Source organism: Mustela nivalis, assembly GCF_964662115.1.
Source record: "Mustela nivalis genome assembly, chromosome: 7".
Classification (NCBI taxonomy): Eukaryota; Metazoa; Chordata; class Mammalia; order Carnivora; family Mustelidae; genus Mustela; species Mustela nivalis.
The window spans coordinates 93,793,940-93,807,783 of record NC_139026.1 but is presented as its reverse complement, the minus strand read 5'-3'; the positions used below and the strand labels follow the sequence as shown (position 1 = coordinate 93,807,783).

Genomic DNA, 13,844 nt, shown 5'->3' with positions numbered 1-13,844 from the left:
ATGTTGCTACAAAAGTTGGGTATTCATCCTTTCTGATGGAGGCATAATACTCCATAGTTTATATGGACCACATCTTCCTTATCCATTCATCCGTTGAAGGGCATCTTGGTTCTTTCTACAGTTTGGCGACCGTGTCCATTGCTGCTATAAACATTGGGATACAGATGGCCCTTCTTTTCACTACATTTGTATCTTTGGGGTGAATACCCAGTAGTGCGATTGCACAGTCATAGGAAAGCTCTATTTTAATTTCTTGAGGAATCTCCACACTGTTCTCCAAAGAGGTTGCACCAACTTGCATTCCCACCAATAGTGTAAGAAGGTTCCCTATTCTCCACATCCTCTCCAACACATGTTGTATCCTGTCTTGCTAATTTTGGCCATTCTAAGGTGGTATCTCAATGTTGTTTTAATTTGAATTCCCCTGATGGCTAGTGATGATGAACATTTTTCATGTGGCTGATAGCCATTTGTATGTCTTCATTGCAGAAGTGTCTGTCCATATCTTCTGCCCATTTTTTGATATGATTATCTGGTTTTGTGTGTGTTGAGTTTGAAGAGTTCTTTATAGATCCTGGATATCAACCTTTTGTCTGTACTGTTATTTGCAAATATCTTCTCCTATTCCATGGATTGCCTCTTTCTTTTGTTGACTGTTTCTTTTGCTGTGCAGAAGCTTTTGATTTTGATGAAGTCCCAAAAGTTTATTTTCACTTTTGTTTCCTTTGCCTTTGGAGACATATCTTGAAAGAAGTTACTGTAGCTGATATCAAAGAGGTTACTGCCTATGTTCTCCTCTAGGATTCTGATGGATTCCTGTGCTCGAGTTTCATTCTTCTCCATATAGCTGTCCAGTTTCCCCAGCACCATTTACTGAAGAGACTGTCTTTTTCCACTGAATATTTTTTCCTGTTTTGTCGAAGATTATTTGACCATAGAGTTGAGGGTCCATATCTGGGCTCTCTACTCTGTTCCAATGGTCTATGTATCTGTTTTTAAGCCAGTACCATGCTCTCTTGGTGATCACAGCTTGGTAGTAAAGCTTGAAATCAGGTAATGTAATGCCCCCAGTTTTATTTTTGTTTTTCAACACTTTCTTAGCAATTTGGGGTCTCTTCTGATTCCATACAAATTTTTGGATTATTTGCTCCAGCTCTTTGAAGAATACTGGTGGAATTTTGATCGGAATGGCATTAAAAGTATAGATTGCTCTAGGCAATATAGACATTTTAACAATATTTATTCTTCCAATCCAAGAGCATGGAATGGTCTTCCATCTTTTTGTGTCTCCAATTTCTTTCATGAGTGTTCTGTAGTTCCTCGAGTACAGATCCTTTACCTCTTTAGTTCGGTTTATTCCCAGATATCTTATGGTCTTGGTGCTATAGTAAATGGAATCAATTCTTTAATTTCCCTTTCTGTATTTTCATTGTTAGTGTATAAGAAAGCCACTGATTTCTGTACATTGACTTTTTATCCTGCCACGTTGCTGAATTGTTTTATGTGTTCTAGTAGTTTGGGAGGGGAGTATTTTGGATTTTCCATATAAAGAATTATGTCATCTGCGAAGAGAGAAAGTTTGACATCTTCTTTGACAATTTGGATAGCTTTTATTTCTCTTTGTTGTCTGATTGCTGTTGCTAGGACTTCTAATACTATGTTGAACAAGAGTGGTGAGAGTGGGCATCGTTGTCTTTTTCCTGATCTCAACAGGAAGGCTGAAAGCTTTTTCCCATGGAGGATGATATTTGCTGTGGGTCTTTCATAGATAGATTTGATGAAGTTCAGGAATGTTCCCTCTATCCCTATATTTGAAGTGTTTTAATCAGGAATGGATGCTGGATTTTGTCAAATGGTTTTTCTGCATCAATTGAGAAGACCATATGGTTTTTCTCTCTTCTCTTATTAATTTGTTCTGTCACTTGATTGATTGTGAATGTTGAACCATCCTTGTAGCCCATGAATGACTCCCACCTGGTCATGGTGGATAATCTTTTTAATGTGCTGTTGGATCCTGTTTGCTAGGATCTTGTTGAGAATCTAAGCATCCATATTCATCAGTGATATTGGTCTGAAATTCTCCTTTCTGATAGGGTCTTTGCCTGGTTTGAGGATCAAAGTAATGCTGGCTTCATAGGAAGAGTCTGGAAGTTTTCCTTCTGCTTCAATTTTCTGAAACAGCTCCAGGAGAGTAGGTGTTATTTCTTCTTTAAAAGTTTGGTAGAATTCCCCAGGGAATCCACCAGGTCCTGGGCTCTTGTTTTTTGGGAGGTTTTTTGATCACTGCTTCAATCTCGTTTCTAGATATAGGTCTATTCAGGTTGTCAATTTCTTCCTGGTTCAATTTTGGGAGTTCATAGTTTTCCAGGAATGCATCCATTTCATCTAGGTTGCTTAGCTTATTGGCATATAACTGTTGATAATAACTTCTGATAATTGTTTCTACTTCCTAGGTATTAGTTGTGATCTCTCCCTTTTCATTCATAATTTTATGAATTTGGGCTTTTTCTCTTTTCTTTTGGATTAGTGTGGTCAATGGTTTATCGAGCTTATTGATTCTTTCAAAAAACCAGCTTCTATTTTCATTGATACGTTCTACTGTATCTCTGGTTTCTACCTCATTGATCTCAGCTCTAATCTTGATTATTTCCCTTCTTATGTGTGGAGTTGTTTTGATTTCTCCAGTTCTTTAAGGTGTAGAGACAGCTGCCATGTTCTGGATTTTTCAATTTTTTTGAAGGAGGCTTGGATGGCTATGTATTTCCCCCTTAGGATCGCCTTTGTTGTATCCCATATGTTTTGGACTGAAGCCTCTTCATTCTCATTGATTTCCATGAATTGTTTCCGTTCTTCTTTGATCTTTTGGTTGATCCAAGCATTCTTAAGCAAGGTGATCTTTAGCTTCCAGGTGTTTGAGTTCCTTCTGAACTTTTCCTTGTGATTGAGCTCCAGTTTCAAAGCATTGGGATATGAGAATGTGCAGGGAATAATCTCAGGCTTTTCGTATTGGTTGAGTTCTGATTTGTGACCCAGTGTGTGGTCTATTCTTTAGAAGGTTCCATGTGCACTTGAGAAGAATGAGTATTCTATTGTTTTAGGGTGGAATGTTCTGTATATATCTATGGGGTCCATCTGGTCCAATGTGTCATGCAATGCTCTTGTTTCTTTATTGATTTTCTGCTTCAATGATCTGTCTATTTCTGACAGAGGCATGTTAATATCTCCTACTATTAGTGTATTCATATCAATATGAGTCTTTATCTTCATTAACAGTTTTCTTATGTAATTGGCTGCTCCCATATTGGGGGCATAGATATTTACAATTGTTAGATCATCTTGGTGGATAGTCCCTTTAAGAATGATGTGTCCTTCTGTATCTCTGATTACAGTCTTTAATGGAAAATCTAATTTGTCTGATATGAGAATTGCTACCCTGGCCTTCTTTTGAGGCCCATTGGCATAAAAGATGCTTCTCCATCCCCTCACTTTCAGTCTGGGTGTATCTTTAGGTTCATAATGGGTCTCTTGTAGATAACATATGGATGGGTCCTGTCATTTTATCCAATCTGCAACCTTGTGCTGTTTGATGGGCGCATTTAGGCCATTCACATTGAGAGTGATTATTGATAGATATGTTTTTATTGACATTGTGTTACCTTTGAAGTCTTTCTTTCTGTAGGTTGTCTCTATATTTCTGTTCAATGCTATTCTTGGGCTTTATCCTCTTTTACAGAACCCCCCTTAATATTTCCTTCAGTGTCGGCTTGGTGGTTGCATAGTCTTTTAGGCCTTGCCAGTCTTGGAAACTCTTTATCTCTCCATCCATTTTGAATGTCAGTCTTGTTGGATAAAGTATTCTTGGCTGCATGTTCTCCTCATTTAGTGCCCTGAATATATCTTGCCAACCCTTTCTGGCTTGCCAGGTGTCTGTGGACAGGTCTGACATTATTGTGATGGGCTTTCCTCTGTAAATAAGGAGCCTATTTGTCCTAGCGGCTTTCAAGAGATTATATCTACAATTATGATATCTCAATTTGAATACCAGGTGCCTTGATGTTTTTATGGAATGTATAATCTTGGGTGGAGACCGTTCAGCCTCTAGTACAAGAACGCTGGTTCCATTTGCGAGATTGGGAAAATTTTCATGAAGAACTTGTATCACTATGTCTTCTAGACTTCTTTCTTTCTCCTCCCCTTCAGGGATTCCAATAATTCTTTTTTTTTTTTTTTTAAAGATTTTATTTATTTACTTGAGAGAGAGACAGTGAGAGAGAGCATGAATGAGGAGAAGGTCAGAGAGAGAAGCAGACTCCCCACGGAGCTGGGAGTCCGATGCGGGACTCGATCCCGGGACTCCAGGATCATGACCTGAGCCGAAGGCAGTCATTCAACCAACTGAGCCACCCAGGCATCCCAGGGATTCCAATAATTCTGACGCTGGAACATTTCACGGCATCATTTATTTCCCTGATTCTGTTTTCATGGCTTCTAAGCTGTTTGTTCCAGGCTTCCTCCAGATCCTTTCTCTCTATCTGTTTGTCCTCCAGATCACTAATTCTGTCTTCTATCTCAGTCATCCTAGCTTTGAGAGAATTTAGGTTAGATTGGAACTCATTGAGAGCATTGTGAACCTCATTCCTGATAGCTTTCAGCTCTGCCTAACATTGTGAACATGAACTCTGGTAGCTTTAAGTTCAGCCCTAATCAATTCCATTTGATCATCCATGGCTTTCTCCAATCTAGCTATTTCCTGGATAAATGTTAGCCTGAATTCTTTTTCCGACATATTGTCTATGTTGATAGTCATTAGCTCTGTTGCAGAAGGCCCATCCTCTGTATTTTTCTTCTGTTGGGCTTTCCTCCTCCTAGTCATTTTGGTGAGAGATGGCTGAACGGATGGAGCTGGAACGCTTCTGCCCACTGGCGTCTTCTGCTCCTATAGAGATCCAGACGTGTATAATTCTGATCTCAGGCTGATTTCGTGGGTGATCAGAGTTCTTTGGAATGTAATCAGCTCACTTTAGGGTACAGGTTGAAAGGATGCCTCCTCCTCCTACTTCCCCACCATCTTGTCTCTCTCTCCCTTATTTTTAATTTGACTTCTAATAAGAAGATTTCGTGTCATAATACTGCTCATATTTTAGATTTTTTTCTCACTCACACTATTGCTTATAACCAACAGCAGTTGAAGAAATTCCTATCTTAGTTAATGTTCTAATTTATATGCCAAATATAGTAATAGGAGTTAGTACCATCTCTGACTAGACTATAATAATATTGTCATGTCCAAATGAGATAGTATGAGAGAAAAGCACCAGTAAAATTGTGCAGATGCTTAGTGAAAACTATGCAAAATATGGAGGTCTTTAGTGAGTTTCAAGTGTATATATAATAAAGCAAATAATTTTTTTGTCAGTTTGTTTTTTTTTTTTTCAAATCAGGTTATGATACTAACTGTTATAGCTGAAGACCTCAGGCAAATTATGCAACTTTTTTGAACATCTGTTTACACACTTCTAAAGAAGAGATAATTTCTCTAATTTGCCATATAGTTGTGAAGATTAAATATGATGTAGTTTAGGATATATCTAGTTCAGTATATGGCACAATAATAATGTTCTCTATAGAAGAGATTTTATGGAATTCCTATCAAACGTCCTGGTGGCATGAGTGTAAAGATGACTGCCTAACTATTCACCAGCTATATATTTAAAAAAATATATAGATAAAGAAAGAAAGTATGTAAAAAATGGCATGTCACATGTCTTAAGCATAACTAGAAAATAAGACATATGACCTTCAAATCATTTGTAGTAATAGAAACATTCCAGTCAATTAGCTGAATTGGAGAATTGGACAGAGACTGAAGATAGTGTGCAAAAAATATGGTTGTTACAGATAATTTCATATTTTTTATAATTTCAGGAAAGAAACCATGATATTAGTAACAAAAAACTAAGAGTTGATTAAGACAGTATATACAATATAATACAATACAATATTTTTATTATTAGAACAATCACCAAAACAACTGATATTTTATAGCCATGGGATTTCTATTTGGAACTCTAAATCAATGAGAAAGTGGAACCTACAAACAGTTTGAAGGAAAGACACAACATGGTTACTTTCAGTTTAAAGAAAGCTTCAACAAAGTGCTCAGCCTTGCAAGTATCTCTGAGATGGATATGGGAGCATATTGTAGAAGTTGAGATTTTAATTTTTCTTTGTTGAATCTTCATGATGACATCCATTCATGTTAATATATATTTTCATTTCTTTCTCAATAACACTGTTAAGTAAGTTTTTGTAAACTTGTTTTTCTTGCTGGTTCCCCAGGACATAAATAAAAGGATTCAACGTGGGGCGTGGCAATTGAGGTGTTGAGAATAGGTGCTCCTTTGGTTAGTGATGCTCTTTCTCTTGCTGAAGGCTTGACATACATGAATATACAGCTCCCATAAGAGATGGAAATGACAATCAAGTTAGAGGAGCACGTGGAGAAAGCCTTTTCCTCTGACTAGCAGATGGGATTCTCAGGATCATGCTAAGGATGCACAGGTAGGAGAGAATCACCAATGCCAAAATGAAGAGCAGAGTGACAAAAGCAAAGTAAAAGCCAGTCATCTTTAAAAGCCATGTATCTGAGCACAAGAATTGTAAGATGTGGAAATAGTCACAAGAAGCACAGAAATCTAGTTGGAGGATAAATATGAGTGGTGGGAAAATAGTAAGAAATCCTCCTAGCCAGGACCTAAAGACAAGCAGGGTGCAGATTTTTTTTTTGCTCTTGATGGTGTACTGAAGAAATTTGCAGATGGCAATGTAACAATCAAAATACATGGTAGTGAGAAGGAAAAATTCAGAAACACCCATGAAGATGAAGAAAAATAGAGCTAAACAATTGTTATAGGAAATGGTCTTGATATTTGTAGTGATTGCCCCCAAAAATCTTGAGATAGAGACACTGGTGAATGTGATTTCTAAGAAGGAGAAATTCTGCAGGAAGTAATATATAGGAGCCTTGAGATGACAGTCTATCAAGATGAGGATGATTATGGTTAGGTTTCCAGTGACACTTAATACATAAGCCACAAATAAAAAGATAAAGCTGTGGGTCATCTGAGATGTCTAAGGGAATAAACTCTGTAATCATTGTATTATTTCTGATGTTGCTTTTTATTTTCTTTAAGCAAAATCTAATCTAATTTCTGTTGAGAAATCTAAAATTTCTGTTGAGAAATAAAACAGAAAGAAAGAGTACGTGAATAGTAAAGGAATTGAGGATTTAAATGCTCATATTTCCTTCTTTTTTAAAATTTTTATCTAAATTCGAGTTGGTTAACATATAATGCAATACTAGTTTCAGATGTACAACTGAGTGACTCAATATCCACATACTACATGTGGTGCAAGTTACATATGTCCTCCTTAATGCCCATCACCTATTTCACCCATTCCCTCCACCCACCTCCCCCTGGTAACCACCAGTCTGTTTCTTGGTTTGCCACTCTGTGGCAAGATTGTTTGTTTTGTTTTTTTAAATTCCACATATGAGTGAAATCATAAGGTATTTGTCTGTCTGTGAATGACTTATCTTACTTATTATAACAACACACACACACACACACACACACACACTCACATGCACCCCATATTTTCTTTACCCACTCATCAGTTAATGGACATTTGGGCTCTTCCTATAATTTGGCTATTGTTGATAATGCTGCTTTAAATGTAAATGTGCTGTCTCACATTATGTCCTTCATCCATTTGGAATTTAATTTTTGTTTATGGTGTAAGAAAGCGGTTCAGTTTCATTCTTTTGCATGTTGCTGTCCAGTTTTCCTAACACCATTTTTGAAGAGACTGTCTTTTTCTCATTGGATATTCTTTCCTGTTTTGTCAAAGATTTGTTGATCATAATGCTGTGGTTTCATTTTGGGGTTTTATATTCTGTTCTACTGATCTGTCTGTTTTTGTGCTGTACTTTTTTTTTTTTTTTATCACTACAGCTTTGTAATATAACTTCCAAGTCAGCATTGCGGTTCCCCAGCTCTTCTTTTTTTCAAGGTTGCTTTGGCTATTCAGGGTCTTTTGTCAGTCCATACAAATTTTAGGATTGCTTATTCTAGTTCTGTGAAAAATGTTGTTGGTATTTTGATAGTAGTTGTATTAAATGGATTGATTGCTTTAGGTATTGTAGACAGTTTAACAGTATTTGTTCTTCAAATCCATTAGCATGGAAAGGCATTCCATTTCCTTGTGCTATTTTCACTTACTTTCATCAGTGTTCAATAGTTATTAGAGTACAGCTCTTTCATGTAGGTATCTTATTGTTTTTGGTGCATTGTAAATGGTATTGATTCCTCAATTTTTCTTTCTGCCACTTTTTTTGATATATACAAATGCAACAGATTTCTGTACATTGGCTTTGTATCCTGCAATGTTACTGAATTCATTTGTCAGTTCTAGCAATTATTTGCTGGAGTCTTTTGGGTTTTCTATATAGTATCCTATCATCTACATATAGTGAAAGTTTGACTTGTTTACCAATTTAGATGTCTTTTACCTCTCTTTGTTGTCTGATAGCTGAGGTTATCACTTCTGCTTATATGTTAAGTAATAGTGGTGACAGTGGACATCCTGGTTCTTGCTTTTGGCCATAGAGAAAAAATGCTCAGTTTTTTCCCCATTGAGGATGATATATAATTTGGGGTTTTCATATATGGCCTTTAGTATGTTGATGTTCACTTCCTCTCTCCCAACTTTGTTGAGAGTTTTTATATGAATGGATGTTGTATTTGTCAGATTCTTTTTCTGCATCTATTGAAAGGATCATATGGTTCTTATCCTTTCTTTTATTAATATGTTGTATCACAATGATCAATTTATGGATATTGAACCACCCTGGCAGCTCAAGAATAAATACCACTTGATTATGTTGAATGATTCTATTAGTAACTGTTTTTCAATTTACTCGTGTTTTGTTGAGAGTTTTCACATCTATTTTCATCAGGGATATTGGCCTATATTTCTCTTTCTTAATGGAATCTTTGTCTGGTTTTGGTATAAGGGTAATACTGGCCTGAAAGAATGAATTTGGAAGTTTTCCTTCAATTTCTATTTCTGGGACTAGTTTGAGACGTATAGGTATTAACTATTCTTTGAATGTTTAGTAGAGTTCACATGGGAAGCCATCTGGACCAGGACTCTTGTATGTTTAGAGATTATTGATTATTGATTTCATTTCTCTGCTGGTTATCAGTCTGTTCAAGTTTTCTGTTATCTTCCTATTTGGCTTTTGATAATTTATATATTTCTAGGAATTTATTTATTTCTTCCAGGCTGCGCAATTTGTTGGTATATACTCTTTCATAATATTCTCTTAAAATTCTTTGTATTTCTGTGGTGTTGATAGTTATTTCTCCTCTTTCATTTATGATTTTTTAGTCCTCTTTTTGTTTTGAATGAGTCTGGCCAAAGGTTTGTCAGTTTTATTGATATTTAAATTTTTAAACTTTTATTTAATTAATTTATTTTTAGTTTTTATTTGTTTGACGCAGAAAGACATAGCAAGAGAGGAAATACAAGCAGGGAGGGTGGGAAAGGGAGAAACAAGCTTCCACTGAACAGGGAGTCTGATGTGGGGCTCGAACCCAGGACCCTGGGATCATGACCTGAACAGAAGGCAGATGCTTAATGACTGAGCCACCCAGGAGCTCCTATTTATGTTTTTAAAATTTTAAATTAACATATAATGCATTATTTGTTTCAGGGGTACATGTCTTTGTTTCATTAGTCTTACACAATTCATAGTACTCACCATAGGACATACCTTCTCCAATGTCCATCACACAGCTGCCCCGTCCCTCCCACCCACCTCCACTCCAACCCTCAGTTCATTTCCTGAGATTGAGTCTCTTATGGTTTGCCTCCCTCTCTGGTTTCATCTTTCCCTTCCCCTATGATTCATTGTCTTGTTTCTCAAATTTTTCATATCAGTGAGATCATATGATAATGGTCTTTCTCTGATTGACTTATTTCACTTAGCATAATACCCTCTAGTTCCATCCATATCATTGCAAATGGCAAGAGTTCATTTTTTGATAGTTGCATAATATTCTGTTTTATATATATATGTATATGTTATATATATATATATATACACACACACACACACACACACACACACACACACACTATCTCTTCTTTATCCATTCAACTGTTGATGGACATCTGGGCTCTTTGAATAGTTTGCTATTGTCGACATGGCTGCTGTAAACACTCAGGTGCATGTGCCCCTTCAGATCACTACCTCTGTATCTTTGTGGTAAATACACAGTAATGTAATTGCTGGGTTGTAGGATAGCTCTATTTTCAACTTTTTGAGGAACCTCCATACTTTTTCCCAGAGTGGCTGCACCAACTTGCATTCCCACCAACATGTAGGAGGGTTTTCCTTTCTTTGCATCCTCACCAACATCTGTAGTTTCCTAACATGTTAATTTTAGACATTCTGACTGGGGTGAGGTAATATCTCCTTGAGGTTTTGATTTGTATTTCCCTGATGCTGAGTGATGTGGAGCACTTTTTCATGTGTCTGTTGGCCATTTGGGTGTGTTCTTTGCAGAAATATCTTTTCATATCTTCTGCCCATTTCTTGATTGGATTAAAATTTATTATTTGGTGTTGTTTGATAAGTTCTTTATAGATTTTGGATACTAGCCTTCTATGTGATATGCAAATATCTTCTCCCATTCTGTCAGTTGTCTTTTGGATTTGTTGACTGTTTCCTTTGTTATGCAAAAGTTTTCTATCTTGAAGAAGTTCCATGAGTTAACTTTTGCCCTTGCCTCCCTTGCCTTTGGTGATGTTTCTAGGAAAAAGTTGTTGTGGTTGAAGTTGAAAAGGTTGCTCTCTGTATTCTCCTCAAGGATTTTGATGGAGTCCTGTCTCACACTGAGGTCTTTCATTCATTTTGAGTCCAGTTTTGTGTGTGGGGTAAAGAAATGGCCCAGTTTCATTCTTCTGCATCTGTCTCTCAAATTTTCCCAACATCATTTGTTAAAGAGATTGTCTTCTTTTCATTGGATATTCTTTTCTGCTTTGTCAAAGATTAATTGACCATAGAGTGAAAGGTTCATTTATGGGCTCTCTCTCTATTCTGTTCCATTGATCAATGTGTTTGTTTTTGTGCCAGTACCATACTGTCTTGATGATCACATCTTTTTAATAGAGCTTGAAGTCCAGAATTGTGATGCTGCCAACTCTGGTTTTGTTTTCCAACATTCCTCTGGCTATTTGGAGACTTTTGTGGTTCCAAACAAGTTATAGGATTATTTGTTCTATTTCTTTGAAAAAATTGATGGTATTTTCATAGGGATTGCTTTAAATGTGCAGATTGCTCTAGGCAGCTTTGACTTTTTCACAATATTTGTTCTTTCAATCCATGAGCATGGAATGTTTTTCCATTTCCCTATGTCCTCCTCAATTTCTTTCATGAATATTCTAGAGTTTTCTGAGTATGGGTTTTTTGCCTCATTGGTTGAATTATTCCTAGGCATCTTATGGCTTTGGGTGCCATTATAAATGGAATTGACTTCTTAATTTCTCTTTCTTCTGTCTTGTTGTTGGCATATAGAAATTCACCTGATTTCTGTGCATTGATTTTATATCCTAACATTTTACTGAATTCCAGTTCTAGCAGTTTTGGTGTGGAGTCTTTTGAGTTTTCCACATAAAGTATCATATCATCTGCAAAGAGTGAGGGTTTGACATCTTTGCTGAATTGGACACTTTTTATTTCTTTTTGTTGTCTGATTGCTGAGGCTAGGACTTCTAGTACAATGTTGAATAACAGTGGTGATAGTGAACATCCCTGCCATGTTTCTGACCTTAGGGGAAAAGCTCTCAGTTTTTCCCCATTGAGAATGATATTCTCTCTGGGTTCTTCATAGATGGCTTTGATGATATTGATGTATGTACCCTATACTGTGAAGAGTTTTGATCAAGAAAGGATGCCACATGCTTTTTCTACATCTATTGAGATTATCGTTTGTTTCTTGTTCTTTCTTTTATTAATGTATTGTATCACATTAATTGCTTTGCAGATGTTAAGCCAACCTTGCAGCCTAGGAATAATTCCCATTTCTTTGTGGTGAATAATCCTTTTCATGTACTGTTGGATACTACTGGCTTGCATTTTGGTGAGAATTTTTACATCCATGTTCATCAGGGATACTGGTCTGTAATTCTCCTTTTTGATTGGGGTCTTTTTCTGGTTTTGAGATCAAGGTAATGCTGGCCTCATAAAATGAGTTTGGAAGTTTTCCTTCCATTTATATTTTTTTGGAATAATTTCAGGAGAATAAGTATTAATTTTTCTTAAATGTTTGGTAGAATTCCCCTGGGCAAACATCTGGCCCTGGACTCTTGTTTGTTGGGAGATTTTTGGTGACTGCTTCAATCTTACTGGTTTTGGGTCTTTTCTTACTGGTTTTGGGTCTTTCAGGTTTTCTATTTTTTTTTTTTTCCTGGTTCAGTTGTGGTAGTTTATATGTCTTTAGGAATGCATTCATTTCTTCAGATTGTCAAATTTGCTGGCGTTTAGTTGTTCATAATATGTTCTTATAATTGTATTTCTTTGGTGTTGGTTGTGATCTCTCCTCTTTCATTCATGATTTTATTTATCTGAGTCCTCTCTCTCCTTTTTGAGATGTCTGGCCAAGAGTTTATTAACTTCATTAATTCTTTTCAAGAACCAGCTCCTAGTTTCGTTGATCTGTTCTTTTGGTTTCTATTTCATTGATTTCTGCTCGTATCTTTATTATTTCTCGTCTCCTGCTGGGTTTAGGATTTCTTTGCTGTTCTTTCTCCTTTAGGTTTGGGTTAGGCTGTGAATTTGAGACTTTTCCTTTTCTCTTTCTATTTTTTCTTTCTTTTCTTACTCTCTTTTTCTTTCTTTCTTTTTTAAAAGATTTTATTTATTTATTTGGCAGAGAGAGACACAGTGAGAGAGGGAACATAAGTGGGGGAATGGGAAAAGGAGTGGGAGAATCAGGCTTCCCTTGAAGCAGGGAGCCCAATGTGGGGCTCAATCCCAGGACCCTGGGATCATGACTTGAGCCAAAGGCAGATGCTTAACTACTGAGCCACCCAAGCACACCTCTTTTCTTATTTCTTGAGAAAGGCTTGTTTTGCTATATACTTTCCTCTTAGCACCATCTTTGTTGCGACCCAAATATTTTGAACATTTCTGTTTTCCTTTTCATTTGTTTCTATGAATTTCTTTAATTCTTCTTTAATTTCCTGGTTGACCCATTCAAGAGAATGTATTAGGGCCAATCTAATGTTAAAACCTGTTTAACTATTAGGGCCTGCTTAGCCAGAGCAACTCCATATTGCCTAGGTAGACATATTGTTGTTTACATCCACGGACTTCATTCCAGGAATAAACGCCCCAGTAGTTCCTGGTATGGCTCCGGGTATCAATTCTGGGAGTAAACACCTTAACAATAGAAGCCACATACCTTGGGTCTGCAGTTATGCCCTATAAAACCGGCCTGTGAGATCGGGAGGGGGTCTCTCTCTTCGGAGGCGGCCCTGGCCAGTCAGCCTGACTTCTAATGCTTGGCATAGAATAAGGCTTTGCATAACTTTCACTTTGTCTCAGTATCCTTCCTTTGATAATGGACCCCAACTCTTTATCCTCCATTTATTTGAGTTCTTTCCAACTCTCCTCTTGTGGTTGAGTTCTAGTTTCAAAGCATTGTGGTCTGAAAATATGCAGGGAATGATCTTTACCTTTTGGTACTGATTGAGAGCTGATTTGTGACCCAGGA

At 36.8% G+C, this 13,844-nt stretch overlaps 1 protein-coding gene and 1 pseudogene across 2 annotated transcripts in view; both read right to left on the bottom strand.

The window, feature by feature from the left end:
* The window catches only part of LOC309869903 (olfactory receptor 6C3), a gene marked incomplete at both ends in the record, with an annotated part of 68,190 nt that overhangs the window by 13,087 nt on the left and 41,259 nt on the right, over nucleotides 1–13,844 (bottom strand). The gene's annotated exons all lie outside the window — the stretch shown is intronic.
* LOC309868852 (olfactory receptor 6C3-like) lies at nucleotides 6,217–7,122 on the bottom strand (annotated as a pseudogene). Its single transcript has one exon. The product of its transcript is annotated as an olfactory receptor 6C3-like (transcript).